The sequence below is a fragment of the Perissodus microlepis genome, chromosome 13, assembly GCF_051167445.1.
Source record: "Perissodus microlepis isolate ML-2025 ecotype Zambia chromosome 13, ASM5116744v1, whole genome shotgun sequence".
NCBI classification, from domain to species: Eukaryota; Metazoa; Chordata; class Actinopteri; order Cichliformes; family Cichlidae; genus Perissodus; species Perissodus microlepis.
Window position 1 is genome coordinate 26,484,082 of NC_140473.1, and position 16,496 is coordinate 26,500,577.

General features: G+C 40.3%; 1 protein-coding gene across 1 annotated transcript in view; it reads right to left on the reverse strand.

Annotated features, from left to right (window-relative positions):
• cdh11 (cadherin 11, type 2, OB-cadherin (osteoblast)) overlaps positions 1 to 16,268 on the reverse strand; it is an 88,946-nt gene extending 72,678 nt beyond the window's left edge. The window contains exon 1 of the mRNA XM_084947822.1: positions 15,765 to 16,268. The gene's annotated coding sequence lies outside the window, so the exon portion shown is untranslated. The remainder of the gene's footprint in view (positions 1 to 15,764) is intronic.
• Between the last annotated feature and the right edge of the window lie 228 nt (positions 16,269 to 16,496).

Here is a 16,496-nt window from a genome sequence, read left to right on the forward strand (position 1 = left end):
ATTATTCAGCGCCTCCTTAAGGGTTAAAACAGGCGGAAAATATGCTTGTTAAGATGTCAAGGACCAGGAAGAATACACTTTTGAAGAAGGGTTAAAAAAACAAAGGGTAGAAATTTTCAAAAACTAAGAAATCTGTTTTAAAAAATGTTTTGGTTTTTATCAAAGATAGTTTTTTGGTTTTAAGATATACAACAGATGGACAAGGTTTGAAAATGAAAGCAACAAACGATGAGTATTTTGTCCTTCAAAAGTTAGAACAATATGCTACATGAATTATTCAGTGCTTCCATAAGAGTGAAAACAGGCAGAAAATATCACTTGTGAAGTTTTTGAATTCAAGATAATAAAATATATAATTTACTAAAGGACAAAATAAATGACGAAAAGAACACGTAATGCCAACTCTCAAGGGTTATTAAAAAAACTAAACAACAACAACAACCACAAATGGGAAAATTAAGACCAGAGAGCATTAAATTGTTTAAAATGTTTCGACTTTATTATAAAAAGAGAGTATTTCTATGAAGATCTGAGAGTTGTGATGAGTACTATTTTTTTAAATGTCAGAGAAGGAAAATACAGCCTGTGTGTCACCTCTAAGCAGACACATGAATGAAATGATGAAATGACACATCTCTTCCATAAAGACAAACGATCAAAAATACTTCCGATGATTACATGACTCGGTGGCCTTGGAGACTAAGGTAAATCAATCAAAAAAAATAAAAAAATAAATTCTCTACCAAAACCCCTTCCCTCCCCATCTCTCTCCCACTCCTCCCCTCCATCTGTCCTTCTCCTCCCTATTTTTGTCCCTTCTTTCCATCCATCTCTCTTCCCATCTAGCATCTCTTTTGTCTCCTAGCCAGCCTTCTCCTTTCTTAATGCTTTGATCTCTCTTTCTGTATCCATCCAGGCGTATATGAGTGAGTATGGCAGGCTTGCTTGGTGTGCCTCTATGTGCATGGCTGCTTTAGACTAACAACCCCCCCACCTAATATACTTCTGTCTCACACACACACACACACATTCAAAAGGCCGTAGAACTTTTTGAAAGTCACACCAGATGTTCCGAGCTCCATATTCATGCAACAACATCCTCTTCTTATTGTTTTGCTTCCATGTTTCCTTTATCTCATCTTCTCGTTTCCCCTTCCCCCTTTCTCACTCATCTGGCCTTTTATTCATTTGTTTTCTTTTATAGAACCCCCTCTAACCCCTCTCCTAATCTTGCAGTTTTCCTTTCCCATCCTTGTATTCATCGTTATTGCTTTTAAAAGCCTCCTCTTCACTCCATTTTCTTCATTTTTGTTCCATTTGTGTTTTTGTTATCATTGTATCTCTGGCATGCTCCATTCTTACCCCTCTCTTGCTCCCTCATCTTCAATTTGTTTGGTTGTTTGTAAACCATCTTCTCATCCTTCCCTTTATTCTGCCTCTCTTCCCCTTCCCTATCCATCTCCTCTTCAGTTCCTCTCCTCTTCCGCCCCATCCCTTTTCTATCAATGCAGCCCTATAGTCTAACTCTACAGTCCATTCACTTTTCGCTCAATCAGCTGAAAATGTAAAAAGGAACAGCAGCTTTTTACTAGTGAAAGCATACCCATTCACAATTATTTCATTATATTCTGGATCTGACAGATGTGCAAAAAGAAAAAAAAAGGTTTTTATTAATATCGTCATCCTTCCTTTTCCACTCCTCTTCATGTCTCGTCCTTCATGCTAGTCTATCATTATTTTCTTGATTCTTTCGTCTCTCTTGACTTAATTGACTGAACAGGCTTTAGACTGCGTAGATGCATCCTTCACATCATTCCCAAACCTTGCTTGAATATCATGGCATGTTTTTTTTTATTAACCATCTGCATCTCCATTTCCTCGCTTTTCTCATTTCCTCTCATTTTTTGCATCATTTCTTGCCCCCCACCCCCCACCCCTTCTCCCGTATTCCCATTACATCCTCCACCTCCTCTCTCTCTGCCTGTCATTCTTTCTCTGAGGTCTATTGATTCTCTGCTGGGGCCTTTTCCCCCGTCTTTCAGCTGTCAGAAGGAGATGGGATCTTCTGATGTCCCCAGCCATGATAAACAAATTGTGTGTCTCCTGCAAACCTCTTTGGAATACAGAGCACACACCCACAAATAGGTGAAATCAAAACAGATGGGACACAGAGAGTGATGATCAGAAAAGATGGAAAACGGGAGGCGGTACTGATTTGCACACCTATTCTTTTTTCTTTCTTTTCTTTTTTTTTTTTTGCATCTCTTGGGGTTTTGAGTGGAGACTAAGCTTTATTGTAGCGCATGTCTTTATTTATCTCTCTGGATATTCTCTGCATTAGCCCCTTTCATTTCCACAACAATCGTTTTTGCAGTTTTCTTTCGTGGATCCATCTTTTTGTTTCATATATACATTTATCTGTACTGCAGCAATCATTCCCAGTGTTTTATCCCAGTGATTTCACAAGTAACAATATCTTACACGGTCCCTGAGTTTCTTTAATTTTCTGCATTGTAAATCAGTTCAAAAAAAAGAACACTAGTGTTCCAGAGTTGTGTCCTTCCCAATACTATATCCATCCTTTTTCAGTCCACAAATGCTTCCAATCTCTATTATCCCTCTCACTTTTCTTTCTCCACCTTTTTATACCTCCATCCTACCACATTTGCTGCTTAGTTTATCCACACACCCAGCATCTCTCACCGTCAGCCTCTATGCATGTGTCTATCCCACCTTCTCCCACACCCTCCTTCTCCCCATTCATCCAAGTATTGATTTAGCTGTCCATGATACACCATAGTGATTGACAGCTACTAATTGGCTTAATCCCACCCCCAGGGGTTTGTGGCTCTTTAGCTGATCTGGATACAGCTGTCCTATTGTCCAACATCTGACACCGTGACCCCGATGAACCAGTGAGGGGGGATAAGAAGGAATATTTTCATTGGAATAACATATTCTTGGATCATTCTCAAATCAAATGAAAGAGTATTGTTGTAGTGCCTTGGTACTCTCTGACTCAGTGATTTAAAAAGATTCAGTGTGTAGTAATTGGGAGACATTACCTGTATTCCACAGTGTGCACAGAGAGGAAGACAGAATAAACAGACCTCTGTGCACTAACAGCAGGCTTTTGCCAAGTGGTTTGACAGATGAATTCCTGGCTCAAAGGTGAACACTTCTTTCACTGCAATACATGTGCATCAGCAAGCATGTGCCCAGTCGGGAGTGTCCTTGAGCGAGACGCTGAGTCTCTTAGGTTGAAATGGAAAAGCGAGGGAGAGGGAGGGAGGGAGATGGTCACCCCAACAGACGAAAAAAGCAGCCCTAAGCAGCCCCAGATTAGCTTTGCACTATTGAGGAGGCAAGGGGCAGAACATAAGGTCTTAGTGGATATCACTAAGCCTTTAAAGACCACCCTTCAGCCTTGGATATACTCCCCCCATCGTATTTATCCAGTGACTGACGCACACTGTTTACATTCAAATTAGCCCATGGAGACCTTACAGGCTGAAAACTTTGCCTCAAAGGCAGGTCATGATCTGTTCACCTAGAAGTCATTAGTGACTTTAGATCTTTGAAGCCGTTTTTATTCATAATGATAATGTGTGAAGATGGATTTATTTTCAAAGATGCATGTGCATCATTAAACTCGTGAAGGCCTCGAGATAGCCACAATCTTCATTAATATTTAATAGCCAGTTATTCTCTCATGTCAGTTGCTCAGTGTCGGTTGCGCTTAACATGGAATAAAATTAGAAATTAGAAACATGTATAATTTCTAGAACAATAAGCCTGAGTATATTTTGCAGTATAGTTCGCTTCCTGATCGATTTGGCCTTAAGGCTTCATTTGAACATGACATCAATCAGTCATACCATATTAGTAGAGTCTAGTTGCTTGGCTTGAGCATATATACCATCTATACCCATATTTTTCAAATGATGACTTAATTTGGAATCGACTCTATAAAGATGAACGAGTAGACAGAAACTGAGGGTGGAGGTAAGCTGTAGAAATTGATCAGCAGTGTTGCGGACCATTACATCTACCATGCATGTGTAATGACCCTTATTACCACTCTATTTCATATATCCCACCCATTACCCACAAACCACTTGACTCGGTGACAGACTGGAAGACACAAGGGTCATTGTGCCAAAACATCCTCCCATGCTAAAAGATCCCCTCTTTTCTCTGCCTCTATTCTCATCTCCCTCCCTGGTCTCTGTTTTCCAGACCAACACATGGACAAGCTGAATACTTGATAGTAACCCCCACCCCTTTTTTGTTTTTCATTCCCACATGGTTGGTGAAGCCAAGTCCCCTCCCTTATTTCTTCAGGTTAACACAGAGAGCCCTTTGTTGTTCCGAACTGAACAACAGCTCAGAACAACATACCTCAATAAGTCTACACTGTTGGTTCTCAAAGTTCCCTCAAGGCAAAGACACCCATACGTATCCCAGCAATCTGGACGACTCCTCAAGAGCGGTCCCTTTTGCTAAATTTCTCCCAAACTGATGTTTGTTGGTGTAGCTGATCTTTTTGAAATTTATACTGACAGTCAAACATTCCCAGAGAGGCAAAGAGATAAAGTAAGACATGCATTTGCATATACATAACAAAATCACTGTATAAATTCTGTGGAAACAACTACAGCAATTCATTCTTATTCATTCTACATTATATTTGAAATTCCATTGTATCCTTGAGGACTGTAAAACCCCTTTATGAAACTCAAAAAGTGTCCTTAAGTACCTGAACCTGCTAATGTAAATTGTTTTGAATGAAGGTGTTAAAGTTACACCTGAAATATGAAAAAAAAAAGCGAGCGAAAATGGAAATCCTAATAAATAAGAAGGTTATTTTTCACTTCAAAATGTCACAGCAAGATATTTCCTTTGATATACTTCTTTTCATCTTGAGAATGAAACCAGATGACATTCAGCTCTTTTTGCGCTAAACAGAGCTTAAAGATTGGTGCATCGTCTGGTTGAGTAAAATATAAACATGCTCAGTGAATAAAACATTGGTAGTATTTCCTTATATACAAAGGTCAAAACATCTGTTTATACATTGAGTGATCTGTACCGCTGTATGCCTGCCCTTCAGCACAAGCACAGACACACACACACACTCGCAAATATACTGTTAGTACAGTATATTTGCAGGGACTTTTATGCAGACTACATCCACTTTGACTCCTAATCCACACAGTATCCTTCACCACTCAACCTAATGCTACATTACTTCAACAATCTCAGAAGACTTTGTTCAAAGCTTCAACCTTGTCTGGAATTTTTTAAGTCTTTCTGTGCTTTTGGAGTCATCTGGTTCCTGTAAAGATAAGAGTAAAGTGAGATGCTTGCTTAGACTTACACCCACACTAAGCTTCGCATATGACGTTTGAGCACTGAGTGACCTTGCACCTTCAGATGACATGGGCTCATGCAGACAGACTGCCTGAAATGACTTTTATTTGTTGCTGATGGTGATACTCAGGTGCAAGGGCATGGGCACACAAACGTGCAGAGGGTGTGTGACCTTGTGTGGTCAGCTTTAGCAATAATATCTGAAAAAAAACTCACATGCATGGACACATTGGACTAACGCTCACACATACATGGTGACCTTGTTTGTTCAATGTGGTCACTAGAATCTAAACAATGTTGATGACATTTGCTTTCACGATATCACAATAAAAATAAACATGGCTGTGACAAATGTGATGTCATTCCACATAAACACTGAAAACGCAATAGTTGATAATGGCCCCGAGGAACTGCTACTTCACTGGATTTAAAAATAACCTCAACTGGGTGTAGTGGTAATGACGACCACTGCCATTTTGCAAGGTCATTTAAAAATACAAGGAATATTAAACATCTAATAACAAATGTTAAATATTTAGAGGTGTAAATATTGGGTTAAATGTAAAAATCTCCAACCTGTACAAACAATCTGTGATAGTGCATTATTCTACAGTGACACATTAATCCTACTTTATTGTCAGCACTGCTTTGGCTTATGTTAAAGTTAAGAGAAATTAAACATTCGCTTAAATTCTCTTCGTGTTTAAAGAACCCATAGAACCTTGTTTTCATTATCCTCCTATGCAGTATTTTTCACACAGGGATTAGTGGAAGTGTGAAGAAAAAGTGTCAGTGACTGAATAGAAGAGGATCTGCCTCATATCAGTCCTTGTACCTTTCCCTATATATAGCTATGGCCTTCTATAGCGCAATAACAATTAGTCAGTCCTAGAAGTGGCAATACATTTTGCTCACCGCTTCTCTTTTCACTGAAAAGGTCAAGGCAGTCACAGCACAACTAAACAGAAAGTATAAGAGAGAGCTAACGAAAGTCAGCGGATGAGGAATGTAAACTATTTAGATGAGGGGAGACAGGTAAAAGAAGAGAGGAATAAAAATGAAAACTTACAAGGAGAGATGACAGGAAAAAAAAATGATGTTGCTCTATAAAACTGACCCATGGTCAGGGATTAAGGCATGGAGCGGGGAGGGAATATACTGAAGTCAAACCAGTCGAATGGAAAAAAGTGAAATTAATAGTGTCCAATGAAGAAGCTGCAGTCATATTCAATCATATTACACTATTATACGTGTCACGGTCAATGAAGCATGGCTAGGGAAAGGGAGAAGAAAAAGGAGAGAAAGTATAGCAAAGGGGTGGAAGACATTAAGAAAGAAGGAGAGGGACAGAAAAAAAAAGAGTAAAAATGCAAAGAAGGAATGCAGGGTTTTAGCCAAAAGTAATGACACAGAGAAAGAACGCCAAATAAAACAAAATAATGAAACAGAAGCAAAACAGAAAGTGACAGAGGGAGGAAAATGAAGAGAGGTTATTATGCTAAAGAGGTCAAGCTTGCAGTAATGCTGTCTTGTAGAAAAGAAAACGGGGTTTTTCTCTATAGGCTTAGTACAACAATATGTGTCAGCATCACATGTACACTGTTATCTTTTTTTTTTCCCCCATGTCTTTTTATGTGCGTGTCAGTGAGCCATCATCTGGCGTGACACCGTCAAACCAAAGCTGGTGAAATGTAGATTTTACCTAGTTAATCTAATCTCATGGATTCTTCTGTGGCACCGGTGTGAGTGGATGTGCACAGAAAACAGACACACCTTCGCCTCTCAGATCGCAGTATCTCTGCAATGATTCCGAAGAAATTCAGGGTTCTGCGAGATTGGCTCATTTAGTGAACTCACAAATTATGCAGCGAGGAAAAAAGCATCATTCATGCATTCTAATATGGTGCATAATTTAGCAATCATGTTAAATTACACAGAAAGCTGCTATATGTTGTATATAAGGGAGAAAAAAACTCTATGTAATACATTTCTCCAGGCCGGGTTTATTTTTGGAAATTTTTCAGAGAGTAACACTTGTGTTCATTTGAAGCACAGTGGGAATAAATACAGGTGGGGGTGAGGGGGCTGAGGTATACTGAAGGGGACAGGAGGAGAATGAAATGTGGAGGACAGGAGAAGGGAGATAAGTAAAGAGGGAAAGGAAGGGGAGGAAGATGAGGACTGAGGAAAGAAGGAAGGAGAGGACAAGAGAGGATGAGACAGAACTGGATGAGAAGCTGTAGATAAGTCCCAGTGTGATCAAAGCATTACTTTGACATCAAATGCAGGCCTTGCCAGCATACTGACTGGTTAATGCTAGAAACACTTTGAAATATTAGAATATGTGTGGCTAAGAAGCTTCTCCTCATATTTATCCACTTCATAGGGATTTACATATTGAGATTAATGCGTCATAAAGTGATAAACATTTTAACTACCTATGGTCAGATCTAATTGTCTTGTAGCTGTCCAACCGTTAACAGTTACATGCATTCTGATTGTCTCCATCTAATGACTTTAATGTGCCTTAAAGACAGGTAAATCGTGGTTTAAAATCCCATTACTGAACACCCACATCATTCACATCACAATACAAGAAAAACAATTCCGTCATAAATAGCCCCATATGCCAGCAGACAGGACAAAGAGCCAATTTGTTGCATGAAAAACTGGTTTCCATTACCGTGTTTGTTTAAACTGTTTTAAAATAATTCAACCTTGAAAGCAATTTTACTGATAAATAAGCCAAATATGAAGGCATACAATGTGACATAAATAAAAAGATAAGAAATAAGGGAATGTATGCAACAGGATTATTACGCTACTTATGTTCACAGAGCCTGTTTCGGCAAATAGGTGCCAGAGCCCTTCCTCTCTCGATGACATAAGACTGCAAACTTAACTACTTTTTTGTGTAATCCGCCTTCGAGCTACATCTTCGGAAAGCTCATTATGCCGCATATGAATTGTGTCATCCAGTTTCAGTTCTCACGTTCATATTTTCTTAAACAGTAGAAAAACAACAGAAATACATGCAGGAAGGGACAAATGATGAATGTTCTTGGCCAGATACGGAGCTACTGAAATGCCACATTTTAGTTAAACTATTTATCAGTCAGATCTGCATGTCTCTTCAACACTCCCTCTAATGCAGAGTCCTCTATCTAACCCTGCTTATAATCAGATAAGCTATATGCAGCATTTGCTTTTCTGGCCGGCCACTGACACTTTGTGTGTTTGTGTGTACGTTCAGCTTCTGGTTTCGACACCACTTGCTGTGTCTTTGTCAGCACGTGTCCTGCAAAATAAATAATTTTCCACAATTTAAACCTGATTTAAACTGATTTGTCAGCCACTAATGTGCACAAAAGAATGCACATATCCTCACATATATAAAGTATGATGCAAACAGGATGCAAACAGAAAAGCATGGACACACACACTGTACCTTGAAACCATAGCTAACTGTCCATAAAGTTCACCTTTATAAATGTGTTCCATCAGCAAAATTAACTTGCTACAATTAACATAACCGTGTTAATTATGGTAATCAACAACACACCCACTGCAGGTACATGCTCAAACCTGTGCACGCATGTGTGTGTTTGACAAGTTTAGTGGAGATAAATGATAGAGGGAGTGAAAAAATGATGGTACGGACAAAGAAAGAAAGATGGGGAGTGAGACTGATAGCTTGAGTTTGACAGATGATTTAAAATAAAATAAAGTATAAAAGTCAATTAACTGTTTAAGTTATTTGTTAAACCAAAATACCTAAAAGTAATTAGAAGACACTGCTTTAGGCTACGGAAGTTTTTTCCATGACTTGTTGCATGTAGTATCACAACATATTAATTGATGACAAGTGTAGTAACTTATAAAACATAATCAGTTTGAGGGAAAAAGGTGGACAAGCCCACTATGAATGACTTTATGACAATACTTAATGGCTATCTTGCTGAGGATATTCTTAGACATAGATTTAATGCGTTTTCTTATACTAACATAAACATAAAGCCTAAAGTCGTCAATATCAAACATGCTTTTCAACAACTATCACAATGTGGTAACAACCCAAAAGGTCCTCTGCTTTCCAAAATGTCCTCATGCCAATGCTCTAAAACTCAAGCTGGTGCTCACTATGATAGCTGGACAAGTACAGGCACACACACACACAGAGTTAATTATTATCCTGAATAATGAGAAGCAAATGACTCATTAAATCTCTCCTTGACCCGCACGCAGAAACTAGCCACTGTTCCTCACATTCTTTCTTTCTCACTGAGTCTACAGTACCTCATACAAAACTTGTCAAACCAGACGCCTTTTCAGCTGTGAATTATTAATTGGCATTAAAGAAAGAGCCCAAATTTCTCTTTGACCCCAATCCCGAGTACTTTTGTACCAGAGCGACCGCAAAATGTAAAGAAAATCTCCTGAAATTCATAATTGAGATGAACTTTGTTCTCGACCTTCATCCCTTATTTCGTTTCTTTCTCGCTCCCTCACTCTTTTTCAGTGTCTCTGCCTGTGACATGCTGTCTGCCAAAGCAGAAATATAGTTACATTTGACTGTTTAAAAAAATAACAAACGTGGTTTTCTTTTTCCTTAATGTGATTGGTGTCCATGAGACATCAGAGCACCTGACTGGACCCAAGGACTGTCACAGAAAACAAACTACACTTATTTTTCAGGCTCACTCTGTCACACTCGTGCATACACCTACATCTATACAATATATCTAAAGCATATATCTATATATCTATATATATATATCTATATATATATATTCACAAAACCATTTTAAAATAATCAAATTTGCAATCAATTAGATTTCACAAATGAATAGTCTGGATGAAAAGTTCAGGTGCCTATACACGTGCCCATACAAGGTGTTCTGATCAATATAAATCGCTGTCTCGAATAATCAATTTCCATTGCAATACAATCAATATCAGCGTCAACCCTGTATTCTGATCATCAATGGTAAAATCGATGAAATCACTCATTAATCCTGAATTAACATTGATCCAGACTCCACTGTTTTTGCAATTAAACTGCAGCCTCATCGCCTAGCAGTAAATCCACGCAGCATTTTCTGCCAGTGCTCAGCTCTTTTATGCAGGAGTGAGAAGGTCGACCATGCCGAGGATCACTATTCAGCTAACAAAGCTTTAATACTGGAAACCAACACAGCTGCAGCTGCAGCATGTGGTTTTAGGTGCGCAGGATGCGAGGGCAATTAAAAGTGAACACCTAATTGATGCTGTAGTCTCTCTGTGCTGCCACATGTTTTTGTTTATTTGCTCTAACTGGTGTCCTTGTTGCTTTGTGGTATTACTTGTGGTGCAGTTTCCCATCTCTGAGTACTTGCATGCATCCCATCCAGCTTTAGTCTGTGCTGCCTAAATTACTTCAATGTGACTTTGCTTATCAAATAATGAGAGCACGGGACACATTCATGAATCACGCTGCTTGTTAGTTTGTTTCGGTCAACAAAATTGAAAACATTTTCCAATTTAGTGATTTTTCACTTGATATTTAAGTTATTGGTTTTCTTTTCCTTTTTAGGGATACAGAGAACGGAATCAAAACACAGTATGCGCTACGTTGAAGGAAGGGAAACGGGCCAAAAAGTAGAGAGTAGTCAGACTAAAGTGCATGAACTGGAACGGGTGCACTGTAATTTAAAGTCGCTGGCATGTAGACCAATTGAGGAATAATTGAAACCACATGAGCTCAAGAAAGAAAAAAAAACATACAAACGCCATGCTTAAGGCCAAAGAAACTAAACCCAGTATGTTATGCTGCATGGGAACTATGTCAACACTACTAAGCCACCTGTGTTGTCTCACTCTTCCCCACGTGCACCAATACCCAGGAAATCATCAAACGCAGACAAATGAACTTGCTTTTTTTTTTTCCTTCCCCCCCCCCCAGAGAACAAGTATGGGGATTAGAGGTCAAAGACACTAATTACTGACTGCCATTTAGTCCGGTTGAGATGAAAGATTAGAGTTATAATCCCATTCCACTGCCATAGGAAATTATATATCAGCCTAACATCTATCTGGCCTCACATTCTGCTGTTTTAAATAGATGAAGATCGATCTAAGGGAAAGAGAGAAAAAAGGCTGACGTTTAACCAGTTGTGTGTGCTGACTCTGCTTTCTATTGAGCCCATGGAGCAAGAGGCTGGAAGAAAACAAAATTTAAAAAAAAAAATCCAGAAGCAGAAGGCAGAACTCAATTCTCCACCAATGTTCCCCCGCCCCGTTCTCACTGGGAGGTAACGTGAATGTGAAGGTAAGAGAAACCAGTCACAGTGGACAGGCTTATCCAGACAGACAAGATTTGTGCGTGCGTGCGCGTGCGAGTCTGTCTGTTAGGGGCGTTCATATTGAATCCTGTATCCCTGGGGAGCCTAACTACCTCTCCATCTCTCTGACTGGCCCCCTGAGAGAGACAGACAGAGCAGGAGAAAGGAGAGAGATTGGAAAAAGAATTAGAAATAAAGAGCAGAAAGAAGGAAAAGGAGCAGTGGAGCCAATACTGCAGCAAAGCCCAATAGCTCCCTCTGTCGTCACCTAGAAATGGTCCAGTAGCTCTTCCATTCATTTTCCCCTTTACTGTCTTCTTTTTGAGTCCTGTTTCTTTATCTGCAGGATCACAACTTTATTCTATCTTTTAAGCCTCTCTTTCATTATTTAAAAAAAACTACTTTACGATCACATAACTTACGAGGATGAGCAGTTGGTGCCTAATTAAAAATAAATATAATGATTACAGTGTAATAAATTAATCCCTCTATTTTGTTTCCTCCCTAGGGTGCTACATCAGCACTGCTTGCAGGCAGATGCCTTTAAACTCAATCCAGAAAGCAAGGTTGTTTTCTTTTCATTCTCTTTTTAAGATTCTGTCTTACTCATTTCATGGATGTGGAAAGATCAACATAATTAGTCCCATCAAATCTTTAAAAATCACTCAAAGCTGATCAAAATTAATACTTATAAGTAAAAAAACACCAGTTAAGCAAATTTTATATTGTCTGATTTTTCTGCATTTTCCATTAATTTAAAGAACATTTTCAAATGCTGTTTCTTTTTCCTTCTTTTGTGAAACCCTGAAGAACTTCAAATAACATCAACAGGAATTATTGCTACACACTTGGACTGAGTCTATAGATACATAATAGGTAAACATAGTGTCTAAGATAAGTCATGAGAAAGTTCCCACAGATTGAATTCTGAGTTAGAGAGTTTGAACTTAACCTAAATATCTTCTGGCCTTCTCATGTCCTATCACACATTCCAGAAGAAATGCTAAAGCTCGTTAAGCTTAATTCTATCTTTACTAACTATAACTAGCACAGCTATGATGCACAGTATTTCCAGTGCCAGGTTCTGAAACCACTTCAGTAAAAACCAACAAATCTGACGACATTTCTGTGTCAGTTTCTGTGCAATTTCTTGGCTGAACATCAGGGAAAAAATCTGATACCTCTCCCACCCCGCTTTCATCTGTCATCCAAGCCAGGTTTCTGTATGCTGCTCACCCTAAATAGCACAAAGATGTACTGGTACAAGGGAATTATGTGTGTCTGCCCTGCTTTTAAGGTATACAATCACTTCTGCAGACATAAAACCACATTTTTGCAGGAACTGTTCATTCCTGCAATGGCTAACTGCAGACAGGCAGTTTCTACTCGCAGGTCTCATTTCAGCTCATACGGCAGTGACTCTCAAAAAGGAATGAGACTGCCTACTCTACTGATAGACGTCACGCTGCCCTCCTCTCTTGTCCACCACCTCGTCCTTTTCTTCACATCCTGATAGGAGTCATGCTCTTTTCTGCTCAGCTGCTGCTCCTCCGACTGTCTGCCCCGTTGTTTCTCTCTGCCCTGCACCTCATCTCCTCTGCAGACCACATCCCCTCATTTCCTTTCCTGCACCTCTTTTTTTGCCTCTTGATCTTTTCCTCTCTTTTACTCTGCCCACACTGTATTATTGTTTGAGTGAAATATTGGGAGCTTGAAGAATTAATTGGTGAATTAAGAAAACATCCAAAAGCACAACTTGAGTGATACTGTTGTGCTACTTACAAAAACCCTTTGTGGAGCCAGAGAGCGACAGCTGTGATGTTGAGCTCTGTCATTAAGTGAACATAAGAAGCAGCAATTCAAAACTACAAAATTAGGGACCTTCTTTGTGTGTAATGTGTCTTTTAAGTGGCCAGTGAGCCACAGTGTCTCAGAACTAAATATAAAAAAAGGGGAATTCTGCTGTTCTTCGCTGCAGTGACTGGTCTGTAGGCTAATTGGCAAACATTAAATAAACAGGGAAACACTCTCTGAAAAGTAACCACATAATAAGGAAGTGTGGGGGAACCATAACTGCACAGTTACAACACTTGTAAGAAGGGAATTAAAAAATGAAAAAAAAAAAGCCTGTCGAAAATATAACACAATAAGTTCCAAACCCTTTCCCCCCTTATTTACTAAACTGCAGTTAGAGCATCTAATGGATCCATTTCTCTGCATCTTTCCTGCTCCATTGTAGACTGCAGACTTTTTTCAAGGCAACACAAGAAAACATCTCTGCAAACCAGCCAAGCCTGGCTGCTAGGAACCCCCTGTCGAATAAATACAACAGCAGCAAATGATTTTCTCAATGGCTCCCACAAGACTGAAGCGCACAGACAGAGTCGGAGAGATTGCAGTGTAGAGAACTGAGGAGAGAGGAAGAGGAGGGCGAGAGAATGGTGAGTTGGAGGGGGTTGAAATGCAAAGGGGAGAGCAAAGGTACGGGAGAGAGGGGAGACATTTTATACAGCAACAGTGTGGGAGACAGAAGGGGGAGAGGGAGAGAGAGATTATTGCCTGCTTGAGAGCAGCAATCTTGAGTTGTGCCATGAATACCAAAGATACAGCCCTGGAGTTAAGCCCCCCCCCCCCAACACACACACACACACACACACCTCTCTCGCTCTCTTTGCTCCCCCATTGAAAACGCAGCGGAATTGCAGATGCCCAAAACTACACACCGATATCTCTTTTACTCTCTGCTGAAAGCGGCTGAGCAGCAGCCCAGTTCCAAATCCATCTGTAATTATTCATATCAGACCAGCATGCGCACAGACCCAACCAGTACGGACAAATCTACTCTACTGAGCAGATTTCACTGGATGTCTATGCAACAATTTACAAAATGATCTAATGTGGCCCTACAGGGATGCTAAGCCAAACGCACGGACCTAACTGAGTGCAGAACGAGCCTGAATGAGCCTATGGGCAAGTGATTTGTATGCATTTTTTATGCAGTTTCACCAGCGCTGGCGCACACCAAAAGGGCAAGAACGCCGCTCCGCTTCAAGTATTCAAACGGACTGAATACTAAGCTGCGTGGAGTCTTCAGGGATTCACATTTCAAAATCACAAAATCAATTAGCTCCCAAATCAGTAATGACCCCGCAAAAACCAGAAAACGAGAAAGAATGAAAGAAGGGGAAATGGCGAAAAAGGGGAAAATATTGGGGATTGAGAATTTTAAATATGCTGTTTTGATTTTACAGGAGGAGGATAAGTTGGGGAAAACGCTTTCTGGAAGAAACAGGAAGAAATATGTTAAATAAATGCAGATTAACTGTAACACTAACAAATATTTCTTTCCTGGAGTGGGCTAAAGGGACGCAGTGAATTCATCTGTTTACCGAATTATGTGACCGCAACCCCCCCTCACACATCCAGACTCTGTTGATGGTGATCCAAGGAAAAGTTCTGCGTCGCAGTTACGCGGAGCCGCCGGGAGACACGGAGACAGCGAAAGGGAGCTTACTCCTAGATTAGCTACTATAGGCTACGTGGGCAGACTCACAAATACGCAAACGCAGTTGGATGCACTCGCACCAAATAAGTAAAAATATGCAGAAACACTGCAAGAGAAACTTTAGTGAATCCACGCTCTGTTATGCGAAAACCACACAGATCCAACCGTCATCCAGTGGCCCGGAGGAACGAATAAAGTCTGCACTGTTACTGGCAGCAGCACAACAAATAAAACCAAGTGCTGTCTTTAATCCGCAAAGGATCTTTGGGTTTTGTGAGCTTTTCCATAGTTAATCAAACACAATCAAGTCCGATATCATCTCCGAGTAATCTTCCTATAATGTATAAGAAGTGTTTGTGCGACAGTTTGGTTTAGTCAAGAGTCTAACCAGAATCTCCCCAGCATCCCGGGAACCTAAACCTTTAACTTCGCTGGCTCTCGTGTGTTTTGCGCTCAGGAAAGCCTCTGCAGAAGAGATGCGCGGATAGTGAGAAGAGAGACATACGATGGAACTGTGTTGATGTAACTACGGCAAAATCCCAGTCCTTAAACTCCAGTGGTCTTACCTTGGAAGTGAGACTCCGTGCGCAGCTCGTTCACCCAAGTGTCCTCAATACATACAAGCCAGTAGAGATCGGCCACTTGACTTAAGTAGTATTGCTTCTTTTACCAGATGTCCAACACATCCACTGATTAAAAGCCCAGTTTTTCTATGTTTACGTGCGCTTGGAGATGAGAGGGTAGAAATTAAAGCAGAGCCAAGTGGGTTTCCCGCTGGAGCTCAGTGGCAAAAAATAAAAAAGATAAAAAAAACAAACCAGTCAAGCGAATTTAAAGATAAACTGAAAAGAGAGGACAAAAATGAAAGAGCAGTCATGCGTCTTGATGAGGTCCGAGATTGAAGTGATGGAGAGGAGTGGAGGGGATGGTGAGGAGGTGGGTGTTGGAAGAGAAAAAGAGAGGAAATCACCGTAGCATCCCTCCCTCCTTCGGGTAACAAATCCGGTACCGTCAGCGCCGTTTATCCGTCCTCCCTCCTGGAGCATCGGAAGCGATGTGAGGGAAACTGAACGGCGCGCAGCAGCAGCAGCGAGAGAAGAGAGAGAGAGAGGGAGGGAGAGAGAGAGAGAGAGGTGTCGCTGCCGTTGGAGGGCGTAGGAAACTGGTAATCCTCTCTCTCCTCTTACTTTCTCCTGTATCGGTAGTAATTGTGTTATTCGTCGGAATTAAATAAGTGGCACCTCAAATGACAAACTCAAGTGGGGCAAACCTCTCAATACACATTAACATTTTCAGAT